The sequence below is a fragment of the Stenella coeruleoalba genome (assembly GCF_951394435.1).
Source record: "Stenella coeruleoalba genome assembly, contig: scaffold_104, whole genome shotgun sequence".
In the NCBI taxonomy this organism is placed as follows: Eukaryota; Metazoa; Chordata; class Mammalia; order Artiodactyla; family Delphinidae; genus Stenella; species Stenella coeruleoalba.
Window position 1 is genome coordinate 651,658 of NW_027646183.1, and position 12,627 is coordinate 664,284.

General features: G+C 43.9%; 1 long non-coding RNA gene across 2 annotated transcripts in view; it reads right to left on the bottom strand.

The window, feature by feature from the left end:
- The window catches only part of LOC307181274, a 134,295-nt gene that overhangs the window by 40,651 nt on the left and 81,017 nt on the right, over positions 1 to 12,627 (bottom strand). Inside the window, exon 6 of one of the 2 annotated variants that reach the window (XR_013826304.1) lies at positions 1,995 to 2,075. The exons of the other annotated variant lie outside the window; for it this stretch is intronic. This is a non-coding gene — a long non-coding RNA (uncharacterized lncRNA). Of the gene's footprint in view, positions 1 to 1,994; positions 2,076 to 12,627 lie in introns of those variants that run through there. 2 annotated transcript variants of the gene reach the window in all.

The following is a 12,627-nucleotide window of genomic DNA, read 5'->3' on the forward strand; positions in this document are numbered from 1 at the left end:
TCAGGAAAAAACGCATACGCCCTTTTTGGCCAACCAAGCAAGCTTGCAAAGGAAATCTGCACTACAATGAAGTCTCACTTCCCCCCGGTCAAAAGGGCCATCTGAAAAAAGTGTAAAATCCAGAAAGGCAGGACAGGCCATGGAGAACTGGGAGCCTTGTTATGCTGATGGGCGGGATGTAAATTGCCAACAACCACTCGGGAGAAGTGTATGGTGTTTCCTGAAACATCTAAAAAACAAAGCAACAGAACCTAGGGCACTTCCACTTATGGTCCTATAGCTATGGGAAATTAAAATCAAAAAGACACAGCCACCCCAAAGTTTGGAACGGCTCTGTTTACAAGAACCTCGTTTACAGTACAAGTTCAACATCGCAGAAAGTGAAAAATGGATAAAGAAGTTGTGGTATTTACTTACAAAGCAATATCACTCAGCAATGAAATCTGTGTCATCAGGCCCTTAGCAGCACAATGAGTGGATTCAGGTATGATGATTCTAACTGAAATAAGTCACACAGAAAAAGAAACATCATAAGATATCAGTAATACACGGAATGTAAACTTGGCTACACAGGAACTGAATTACAGAACAGAACAGGGTCTCAAATTTAGAAAACCAACTTATGCTTGCTTAAGGGGAAAGGTGAGTTGGGGTGCTGCATAAAACCAGAGATTGAAATGAGCACAGATAAAGTTCCTTAAGCCAAATATGGAATAGACAAGAGCTACTCCTTGCTCAACGAAATGGACTCAACACCGCATATTAAACGCCTAAGAATGTACCTGACTAGTAAGTATCTTAAAACCTATAGATTGCTATGTCTCCGAAAGAGAATCAAGCATGTGTACAGGGGCATAAACGCAGCAGTGATAGGATTGGAGAGGTTCGGTGAGCAAATGAAGACCCTTTGAAGTCATATTGCATGGTACCCATTCCACGGGTTTCAACTACCCAGGTTTTAGGTATTCTTCCTTCAGCTAAAACATGCATGTGGAACCCAGAGTATGATCAACCATTTGATCGGGAGACGTGTTCAAATATGTCTCAGTTTTCCTCCCCTGGTACTCGGGTGCAACATTCCAGACGCTTTACTAACACTCTCCCCACTTGGAGAGTCAGCGCCTTTAACCTCCTGTTTGGCCCAGTTTGCAATTTCTGCGGAAGATGAACAGGAATAGCGAGAACCAATGAGAGACTAGCTGGAGGTGTCTGGACGGGCAAATTTAACTCTCATTTCCCACCAGGAGGAGGAAATAAACAAAGGCTCAGCGTGCCGTGCCAGAACCAGATTAGGGCCTGAAGCCATCCTGCGGTGTTGCGGCCAGGTCACAAGAAAGCGAGTTGAAGAAAGGAGCTCAGGGGCACTGTAATTCACAAACCTGCAGAGTTATAAATGACAGCTATCGTCCAAAAATAGACTGAAGTAAGGCTGCCAAGAGGACTTGAAAGCGGGGCAGAATTGCAGGAAACCGATTTCAGGAGGTAGACTGGAATTGCATTGAAAGCATAGGAAAAGAGGCAGAACGTCCACAATGATGCACTTGGCCAAAAAGGGCGTATGCGTTTTTTCCTGAATATATTCAGGAAAAAACGCATACGCCCTTTTTGGCCAACCAAGCAAGCTTGCAAAGGAAATCTGCACTACAATGAAGTCTCACTTCCTCCCGGTCAAAAGGGCCATCTGAAAAAAGTGTAAAATCCAGAAAGGCAGGACAGGCCATGGAGAACTGGGAGCCTTGTTATGCTGATGGGCGGGATGTAAATTGCCAACAGACACTCGGGAGAAGTGTATGGTGTTTCCTGAAACATCTAAAACACAAAGCAACAGAGCCTAGGGCACTGCCACTTATGGTCCTATAGCTTAGGGAAATTAAAATCAAAAAGACACAGCCACCCCAAAGTTTGGGACGCCTCTGTTTACAAGAACCTCGTTTACAGTACAAGTTCAACATCGCAGAAAGTGAAAAATGGATAAAGAAGTTGTGGTATTTACTTACAAAGCAATATCACTCAGCAATGAAATCTATGTCATCAGGCCCTTAGCAGAACAATGAGTGGATTCAGGTATGATGATTCTAACTGAAATAAGTCACACAGAAAAAGAAACATCATAAGATATCAGTAATACACGGAATGTAAACTTGGCTACACAGGAACTGAATTACAGAACAGAACAGGGTCTCAAATTTAGAAAACCAACTTATGCTTGCTTAAGGGTAAAGGCGAGGTGGGGTGCTGCATAAAACCAGAGATTGAAATGAGCACAGATAAAGTTCCTTAAGTCAAATATGGAATAGACAAGAGCTACTCCTTGCTCAACGAAATGGACTCAACACCGCATATTAAACGCCTAAGAATGTACCTGACTAGTAAGTATCGTAAAACCTATGGATTGCTATGTCTCCAAAAGAGAATCAAGCATGTGTACAGGGGCATAAACGCAGCAGTGATAGGATTGGAGAGGTTCGGTGAGCAAATGAAGACCCTTTGAAGTCATATTGCATGGTACCCATTACACGGGTCTCAACTCTCCAGGTTTAAGGTATTCTTCCTTCAGCTAAAACATGCATGTGGAACCCAAGTATGATCAACCATGTGAACGGGAGACGTGTTCAAATATGTCTCAGTTTTCCTCCCCTGGTACTCGGGTGCAACATTCCAGACGCTTTACTAACAGTCTCCCCACTTGGAGAGTCAGCGCCTTTAACCTCCTGTTTGGCCCAGTTTGCAATTTCTGCGGAAGATGAACAGGAATAGCGAGAACCAATGAGAGGCTAGCTGGAGGTGTCTGGCCGGGCAAATTTAACTCTTATTTCCCACCAGGAAGAGGAAATAACCAAAGGGTCAGCGTGCCGGGCCGGAACCAGATTAGGGCCTGAAGCCATCCTGCGGTGTTGCGGCCAGCTCACAAGAAAGCGAGTTGAAGAAAGGAGCTCAGGGGCACTGTAATTCACAAACCTGCAGAGTTATAAATGACAGCTATCGTCCAAAAATAGACTGAAGTAAGGCTGCCAAGAGGACTTGAAAGCGGGGCAGAATTGCAGGAAACCGATTTCAGGAGGTAGACTGGAATTGCATTGAAAGCATAGGAAAAGAGGCAGAAAGTCCACAATGATGTACTTGGCCAAAAAGGGCGTATGCGTTTTTTCCTGAATATATTCAGGAAAAAACGCATACGCCCTTTTTGGCCAACCAAGCAAGCTTGCAAAGGAAATCTGCACTACAATGAAGTCTCACTTCCCCCCGGTCAAAAGGGCCATCTGAATAAAGTGTAAAATCCAGAAAGGCAGGACAGGCCATGGAGAACTGGGAGCCTTGTTATGCTGATGGGCGGGATGTAAATTGCCAACAACCACTCGGGAGAAGTGTATGGTGTTTCCTGAAACATCTAAAAAACAAAGCAACAGAACCTAGGGCACTTCCACTTATGGTCCTATAGCTTAGGGAAATTAAAATCAAAAAGACACAGCCACCCCAAAGTTTGGATCGGCTCTGTTTACAAGAACCTCATTTACAGTACAAGTTCAACATCGCAGAAAGTGAAAAATGGATAAAGAAGTTGTGGTATTTACTTACAAAGCAATATCACTCAGCAATGAAATCTGTGTCATCAGGCCCTTAGCAGCACAATGAGTGGATTCAGGTATGATGATTCTAACTGAAATAAGTCACACAGAAAAAGAAACATCATAAGATATCAGTAATACACGGAATGTAAACTTGGCTACACAGGAACTGAATTACAGAACAGAACAGGGTCTCAAATTTAGAAAACCAACTTATGCTTGCTTAAGGGTAAAGGTGAGTTGGGGTGCTGCATAAAACCAGAGATTGAAATGAGCACAGATAAAGTTCCTTAAGCCAAATATGGAATAGACAAGAGCTACTCCTTGCTCAACGAAATGGACTCAACACCGCATATTAAACGCCTAAGAATGTACCTGACTAGTAAGTATCGTAAAACCTATGGATTGCTATGTCTCCAAAAGAGAATCAAGCATGTGTACAGGGGCATAAATGCAGCAGTGATAGGATTGGAGAGGTTCGGTGAGCAAATGAAGACCCTTTGAAGTCATATTGCATGGTACCCATTACACGGGTCTCAACTCTCCAGGTTTAAGGTATTCTTCCTTCAGCTAAAACATGCATGTGGAACCCAAGTATGATCAACCATGTGAACGGGAGACGTGTTCAAATATGTCTCAGTTTTCCTCCCCTGGTACTCGGGTGCAACATTCCAGACGCTTTACTAACACTCTCCCCACTTGGAGAGTCAGCGCCTTTAACCTCCTGTTTGGCACAGTTTGCAATTTCTGCGGAAGATGAACAGGAATAGCGAGAACCAATGAGAGGCTAGCTGGAGGTGTCTGGACGGGCAAATTTAACTCTCATTTCCCAACAGGAAGAGGAAATAACCAAAGGCTCAGCGTGCCGTACCGGAACCAGATTAGGGCCTGAAGCCATCCTGCGGTGTTGCGGCAAGCTCAAAAAAAACCGAGTTGAAGAAAGGACCACAGGGGCACTGTAATTCACAAACCTGCAGAGTTATAAATGAGAGCTATCGTCCAAAAATAGACTGAAGTACGGCTGCCAAGAGGACTTGAAAGCGGGGCAGAATTGCAGGAAACCGATTTCAGGAGGTAGACTGGAATTGCATTGAAAGCATAGGAAAAGAGGCAGAACGTCCACAATGATGCACTTGGCCAAAAAGGGCGTATGCGTTTTTTCCTGAATATATTCAGGAAAAAACGCATACGCCCTTTTTGGCCAACCAAGCAAGCTTGCAAAGGAAATCTGCCCTACAATGAAGTCTCACTTCCCCCCGGTCAAAAGGGCCATCTGAAAAAAGTGTAAAATCCAGAAAGGCAGGACAGGCCATGGAGAACTGGGAGCCTTGTTATGCTGATGGGCGGGATGTAAATTGCCAACAACCACTCGGGAGAAGTGTATGGTGTTTCCTGAAACATCAAAAAAACAAAGCAACAGAACCTAGGGCACTTCCACTTATGGTCCTATAGCTTAGGGAAATTAAAATCAAAAAGACACAGCCACCCCAAAGTTTGGAACGGCTCTGTTTACAAGAACCTCATTTACAGTACAAGTTCAACATCGCAGAAAGTGAAAAATGGATAAAGAAGTTGTGGTATTTACTTACAAAGCAATATCACTCAGCAATGAAATCTGTGTCATCAGGCCCTTAGCAGCACAATGAGTGGATTCAGGTATGATGATTCTAACTGAAATAAGTCACACAGAAAAAGAAACATCATAAGATATCAGTAATACACGGAATGTAAACTTGGCTACACAGGAACTGAATTACAGAACAGAACAGGGTCTCAAATTTAGAAAACCAACTTATGCTTGCTTAAGGGTAAAGGTGAGTTGGGGTGCTGCATAAAACCAGAGATTGAAATGAGCACAGATAAAGTTCCTTAAGCCAAATATGGAATAGACAAGAGCTACTCCTTGCTCAACGAAATGGACTCAACACCGCATATTAAACGCCTAAGAATGTACCTGACTAGTAAGTATCGTAAAACCTATGGATTGCTATGTCTCCAAAAGAGAATCAAGCATGTGTACAGGGGCATAAACGCAGCAGTGATAGGATTGGAGAGGTTCGGTGAGCAAATGAAGACCCTTTGAAGTCATATTGCATGGTACCCATTACACGGGTCTCAACTCTCCAGGTTTAAGGTATTCTTCCTTCAGCTAAAACATGCATGTGGAACCCAAGTATGATCAACCATGTGAACGGGAGACGTGTTCAAATATGTCTCAGTTTTCCTCCCCTGGTACTCGGGTGCAACATTCCAGACGCTTTACTAACACTCTCCCCACTTGGAGAGTCAGCGCCTTTAACCTCCTGTTTGGCCCAGTTTGCAATTTCTGCGGAAGATAAACAGGAATAGCGAGAACCAATGAGAGGCTAGCTGGAGGTGTCTGGACGGGCAAATTTAACTCTCATTTCCCACCAGGAAGAGGAAATAACCAAAGGGTCAGCGTGCCGGGCCGGAACCAGATTAGGGCCTGAAGCCATCATGCGGTGTTGCGGCCAGCTCAAAAGAAAGCGAGTTGAAGAAAGGAGCTCAGGGGCACTGTAATTCACAAACCTGCAGAGTTATAAATGACAGCTATCGTCCAAAAATAGACTGAAGTAAGGCTGCCAAGAGGACTTGAAAGTGGGGCAGAATTGCAGGAAACCAATTTCAGGAGGTAGACTGGAATTGCATTGAAAGCATAGGAAAAGAGGCAGAACGTCCACAATGATGCACTTGGCCAAAAAGGGCATATGCGTTTTTTCCTGAATATATTCAGGAAAAAATGCATACGCCCTTTTTGGCCAACCAAGCAAGCTTGCAAAGGAAATCTGCACTACAATGAAGTCTCACTTCCCCCCGGTCAAAAGGGCCATCTGAAAAAAGTGTAAAATCCAGAAAGGCAGGACAGGCCATGGAGAACTGGGAGCCTTGTTATGCTGATGGGCGGGATGTAAATTGCCAACAGACACTCTGGACAAGTGTATGGTGTTTCCTGAAACATCTGAAAAACAAAGCAACAGAGCCTAGAGCACTTCCACTTATGGTCGTATAGCTTAGGGAAATTAAAATCAAAAAGACACAGCCACCCTAAAGTTTGGGACGCCTCTGTTTACAAGAACCTCGTTTACAGTACAAGTTCAACATCGCAGAAAGTGAAAAATGGATAAAGAATTTGTGGTATTTACTTACAAAGCAATATCACTCAGCAATGAAATCTATGTCATCAGGCCCTTAGCATCACAATGAGTGGATTCAGGTATGATGATTCTAACTGAAATAAGTCACACAGAAAAAGAAACATCATAAGATATCTGTAATACACGGAATGTAAACTTGGCTACACAGGAACTGAATTACAGAACAGAACAGGGTCTCAAATTTAGAAAACCAACTTATGCTTGCTTAAGGGGAAAGGTGAGTTGGGGTGCTGCATAAAACCAGAGATTGAAATGAGCACAGATAAAGTTCCTTAAGTCAAATATGGAATAGACAAGAGCTACTCCTTGCTCAACGAAATGGACTCAACACCGCATATTAAACGCCTAAGAATGTACCTGACTAGTAAGTATCGTAAAACCTATGGATTGCTATGTCTCCAAAAGAGAATCAAGCATGTGTACAGGGGAATAAACGCAGCAGTGATAGGATTGGAGAGGTTCGGTGAGCAAATGAAGACCCTTTGAAGTCATATTGCATGGTACCCATTCCACGGGTCTCAACTCTCCAGGTTTAAGGTATTCTTCCTTCAGCTAAAACATGCACGTGGAACCCAAGTATGATCAACCATGTGAACGGGAGACATGTTCAAATATGTCTCAGTTTTCCTCCCCTGGTACTCGGGTGCAACATTCCAGACGCTTTACTAACACTCTCCCAACTTGGAGAGTCAGTCCCTTTAACCTCCTGTTTGGCCCAGTTTCCAATTTCTGCGGAAGATGAACAGGAATATCGAGAACCAATGAGAGACTAGCTGGAGGTGTCTGGACGGGCAAATTTAACTCTCATTTCCCACCAGGAAGAGGAAATAACCAAAGGCTCAGCGTGCCGTGCCGGAACCAGATTAGGGCCTGAAGCCATCCTGCGGTGTTGCGGCCAGGTCACAAGAAAGCGAGTTGAAGAAAGGAGCTCATGGGCACTGTAATTCACAAACCTGCAGAGTTATAAATGACAGCTATCGTCCAAAAATAGACTGAAGTAAGGCTGCCAAGAGGACTTCAAAGCGGGGCAGAATTGCAGGAAACCGATTTCAGGAGGTAGACTGGAATTGCATTGAATGCATAGGAAAAGAGGCAGAACGTCCACAATGATGCACTTGGCCAAAAAGGGCGTATGCGTTTTTTCCTGAATATATTCAGGAAAAAACGCATACGCCCTTTTTGGCCAACCAAGCAAGCTTGCAAAGGAAATCTGCACTACAATGAAGTCTCACTTCCCCCCGGTCAAAAGGGCCATCTGAAAAAAGTGTAAAATCCAGAAAGGCAGGACAGGCCATGGAGAACTGGGAGCCTTGTTATGCTGATGGGCGGGATGTAAATTGCCAACAACCACTGGGGAGAAGTGTATGGTGTTTCCTGAAACATCTAAAATACAAAGCAACAGAGCCTAGGGCACTGCCACTTATGGTCCTATAGCTTAGGGAATTCAAAATCAAAAAGACACAGCCACCCCAAAGTTTGGAACGGCTCTGTTTACAAGAACCTCGTTTACAGTACAAGTTCAACATCGCAGAAAGTGAAAAATGGATAAAGAAGTTGTGGTATTTACTTACAAAGCAATATCACTCAGCAATGAAATCTGTGTCATCAGGTCCTTAGCAGCACAATGAGTGGATTCAGGTATGATGATTCTAACTGAAATAAGTCACACAGAAAAAGAAACATCATAATATATCAGTAATACATGGAATGTAAACTTGGCTACACAGGAACTGAATTACAGAACAGAACAGGGTCTCAAATTTAGAAAACGAACTTATGCTTGCTTAAGGGGAAAGGTGAGTTGGGGTGCTGCATAAAACCAGAGATTGAAATGAGCACAGATAAAGTTCCTTAAGCCAAATATGGAATAGACAAGAGCTACTACTTGCTCAATGAAATGGACTCAACACTGCATATTAAACGCCTAAGAATGTACCTGACTAGTAAGTATCTTAAAACCTATGGATTGCTATGTCTCCGAAAGAGAATCAAGCATTTGTACAGGGGCATAAACGCAGCAGTGATAGGATTGGAGAGGTTCGGTGACCAAATGAAGACCCTTTGAAGTCATATTGCATGGTACCCATTCCACGGGTTTCAACTACCCAGGTTTTCGGTATTCTTCCTTCAGCTAAAACATGCATATGGAACCCAAATATGATCAACCATGTGAACGGGAGACGTGTTCAAATATGTCTCAGTTTTCCTCCCCTGGTACTCGGGTGCAACATTCCAGACGCTTTACTAACACTCTCCCCACTTGGAGAGTCAGTCCCTTTAACCTCCTCTTTGGCCCAGTTTGCAATTTCTGCGGAAGATGAACAGGAATAGCGAGAACCAATGAGAGGCTAGCTGGAGGTGTCTGGACGGGCAAATTTAACTCTCATTTCCCACCAGGAAGAGGAATTAACCAAAGGCTCAGCATGCCGGGCTGGAACCAGATTAGGGCCTGAAGCCATCCTGCAGTGTTGCGGCCAGGTCACAAGAAAGCGAGTTGAAGAAAGGAGCTCAGGGGCACTGTAATTCACAAACCGGTAGAGTTATAAATGACAGCTATCGTCCAAAAATAGACTGAAGTAAGGCTGCCAAGAGGACTTGAAAGCGGGGCAGAATTGCAGGAAACCGATTTCAGGAGGTAGACTGGAATTGCATTGAAAGCATAGGAAAAGAGGCAGAACGTCCACAATGATGCACTTGGCCAAAAAGGGCGTATGCATTTTTTCCTGAATATATTCAGGAAAAAACGCATACGCCCTTTTTGGCCAACCAAGCAAACTTGCAATGGAAATCTGCACTACAATGAAGTCTCACTACCCCCGGTCAAAAGGGCCATCTGAAAAAAGTGTAAAATCCAGAAAGGCAGGACAGGCCATGGAGAACTGGGAGCCTTGTTATGCTGATGGGCGGGATGTAAATTGCCAACAACCACTCGGGAGAAGTTTATGGTGTTTCCTGAAACATCTAAAAAACAAAGCAACAGAACCTAGGGCACTTCCACTTATGGTCCTATAGCTTAGGGAAATTAAAATCAAAAAGACACAGCCACCCCAAAATTTGGAACGGCTCTGTTTACAAGAACCTCGTTTACAGTACAAGTTCAACATCGCAGAAAGTGAAAAATGGATAAAGAAGTTGTGGTATTTACTTACAAAGCAATATCACTCAGCAATGAAATCTGTGTCATCAGGCCCTTAGCAGCACAATGAGTGGATTCAGGTATGATGATTCTAACTGAAATAAGTCACACAGAAAAAGAAACATCATAAGATATCTGTAATACACGGAATGTAAACTTGGCTACACAGGAACTGAATTACAGAACAGAACAGGGTCTCAAATTTAGAAAACCAACTTATGCTTGCTTAAGGGGAAAAGTGAGTTGGGGTGCTGCATAAAACCAGAGATTGAAATGAGCACAGATAAAGTTCCTTAAGCCAAATATGGAATAGACAAGAGCTACTCCTTGCTCAACGAAATGGACTCAACACCGCATATTAAACGCCTAAGAATGTACCTGACTAGTAAGTATCTTAAAACCTATGGATTGCTATGTCTCCGAAAGAGAATCAAGCATGTGTACAGGGGCATAAACGCAGCAGTGATAGGATTGGGGAGGTTCGGTGAGCAAATGAAGACCCTTTGAAGACATATTGCATGGTACCCATTCCACGGGTCTCAACTCTCCAGGTTTAAGGTATTCTTCCTTCAGCTAAAACATGCATGTGGAACCCAGAGTATGATCAACCGTGTGAACGGGAGACGTGTTCAAATATGTCTCAGTTTTCCTCCCCTGGTACTCGGGTGCAACGTTCCAGACGCTTTACTAACACTCTCCCCACTTGGAGAGTCAGCGCCTTTAACCTCCTGTTTGGCCCAGTTTGCAATTTCTGCGGAAGATGAACAGGAGTAGCGAGAAGCAATGAGAGACTAGCTGGAGGTGTCTGGACGGGCAAATTTAACTCTCATTTCCCACCAGGAAGAGGAATTAACCAAAGGCTCAGCGTGCCGTGCCGGAACCAGATTAGGGCCTGAAGCCATCCTGCGGTGTTGCGGCCAGCTCACAAGAAAGCGAGTTGAAGAAAGGAGCTCAGGGGCACTGTAATTCACAAGCCTGCAGAGTTATAAATGACAGCTATCGTCCAAAAATAGACTGAAGTAAGGCTGCCAAGAGGACTTGAAAGCGGGGCAGAATTGCAGGAAACCGATTTCAGGAGGTAGACTGGAATTGCATTGAAAGCATAGGAAAAGAGGCAGAACGTCCACAATGATGCACTTGGCCAAAAAGGGCGTATGCGTTTTTTCCTGAATATATTCAGGAAAAAACGCATACGCCCTTTTTGGCCAACCAAGCAAGCTTGCAAAGGAAATCTGCACTACAATGAAGTCTCACTTCCCCCCGGTCAAAAGGGCCATCTGAAAAAAGTGTAAAATCCAGAAAGGCAGGACAGGCCATGGAGAACTGGGAGCCTTGTTATGCTGATGGGCGGGATGTAAATTGCCAACAACCACTCGGGAGAAGTGTATGGTGTCTCCTGAAACATCTAAAAAACAAATCAACAGAGCCTAGGGCACTTCCACTTATGGTCCTATAGCTTAGGAAAATTAAAATAAAATAGACACAGCCACCCCAAAGTTTGGAACGGCTCTGTTTACAAGAACCTCGTTTACAGTACAAGTTCAACATCGCAGAAAGTGAAAAATGGATAAAGAAGTTGTGGTATTTACTTACAAAGCAATATCACTCAGCAATGAAATCTATGTCATCAGGCCCTTAGCAGCACAATGAGTGGATTCAGGTATGATGATTCTAACTGAAATAAGTCACACAGAAAAAGAAACATCATAAGATATCAGTAATACACGGAATGTAAACTTGGCTACACAGGAACTGAATTACAGAACAGAACAGGGTCTCAAATTTAGAAAACCAACTTATGCTTGCTTAAGGATAAAGGTGAATTGGGGTGCTGCATAAGCAGAGATCGAAATGAGCACAGATAAAGTTCCTTAAGCCAAATATGGAATAGACAAGAGCTACTCCTTGCTCAACGAAATGGACTCAACACCGCATATTAAACGCCTAAGAATGTACCTGACTAGTAAGTATCTTAAAACCTATGGATTGCTATGTCTCCGAAAGAGAATCAAGCATGTGTACAGGGGCATAAACGCAGCAGTGATAGGATTGGAGAGGTTCGGTGAGCAAATGAAGACCCTTTGAAGTCATATTGCATGGTACCCATTCCACGGGTCTCAACGATCCAGGTTTAAGGTATTCTTCCTTCAGCTAAAACATGCATGTGGAACCTAGAGTATGATCAACCATGCGATCGGGAGGCGTGTTCAAATATGTCTCAGTTTTTGTACCCTGGTACTCGGGTGCAAGATTCCAGACGCTTTACTAACACTCTCCCGACTTGGAGAGTCAGTCCCTTTAACCTCCTGTTTGGCCCAGTTTGCAATTTCTGCGGAAGATGAACAGGAATAGGGAGAACCAATGAGAGGCTACCTGGAGGTGTCTGGACGGGCAAATTTAACTCTCATTTCCCACCAGGAAGAGGAATTAACCAAAGGCTCAGCGTGCCGTGCCAGAACCAGATTAGGGCCTGAAGCCATTCTGCGGTGTTGCGGCCAGCACAAAAGAAAGCGAGTTGAAGAAAGGAGCTCAGGGGCACTGTAATTCACAAACATGCAGAGTTATAAATGACAGCTATCGTCCAAAAATAGACTGAAGTAAGGCTGCCAAGAGGACTTGAAAGCGGGGCAGAATTGCAGGAAACCGATTTCAGGAGGTAGACTGGAATTGCATTGAAAGCATAGGAAAAGAGGCAGAACGTCCACAATGATGCACTTGGCCAAAAAGGGCGTATGCGTTTTTTCCTGAA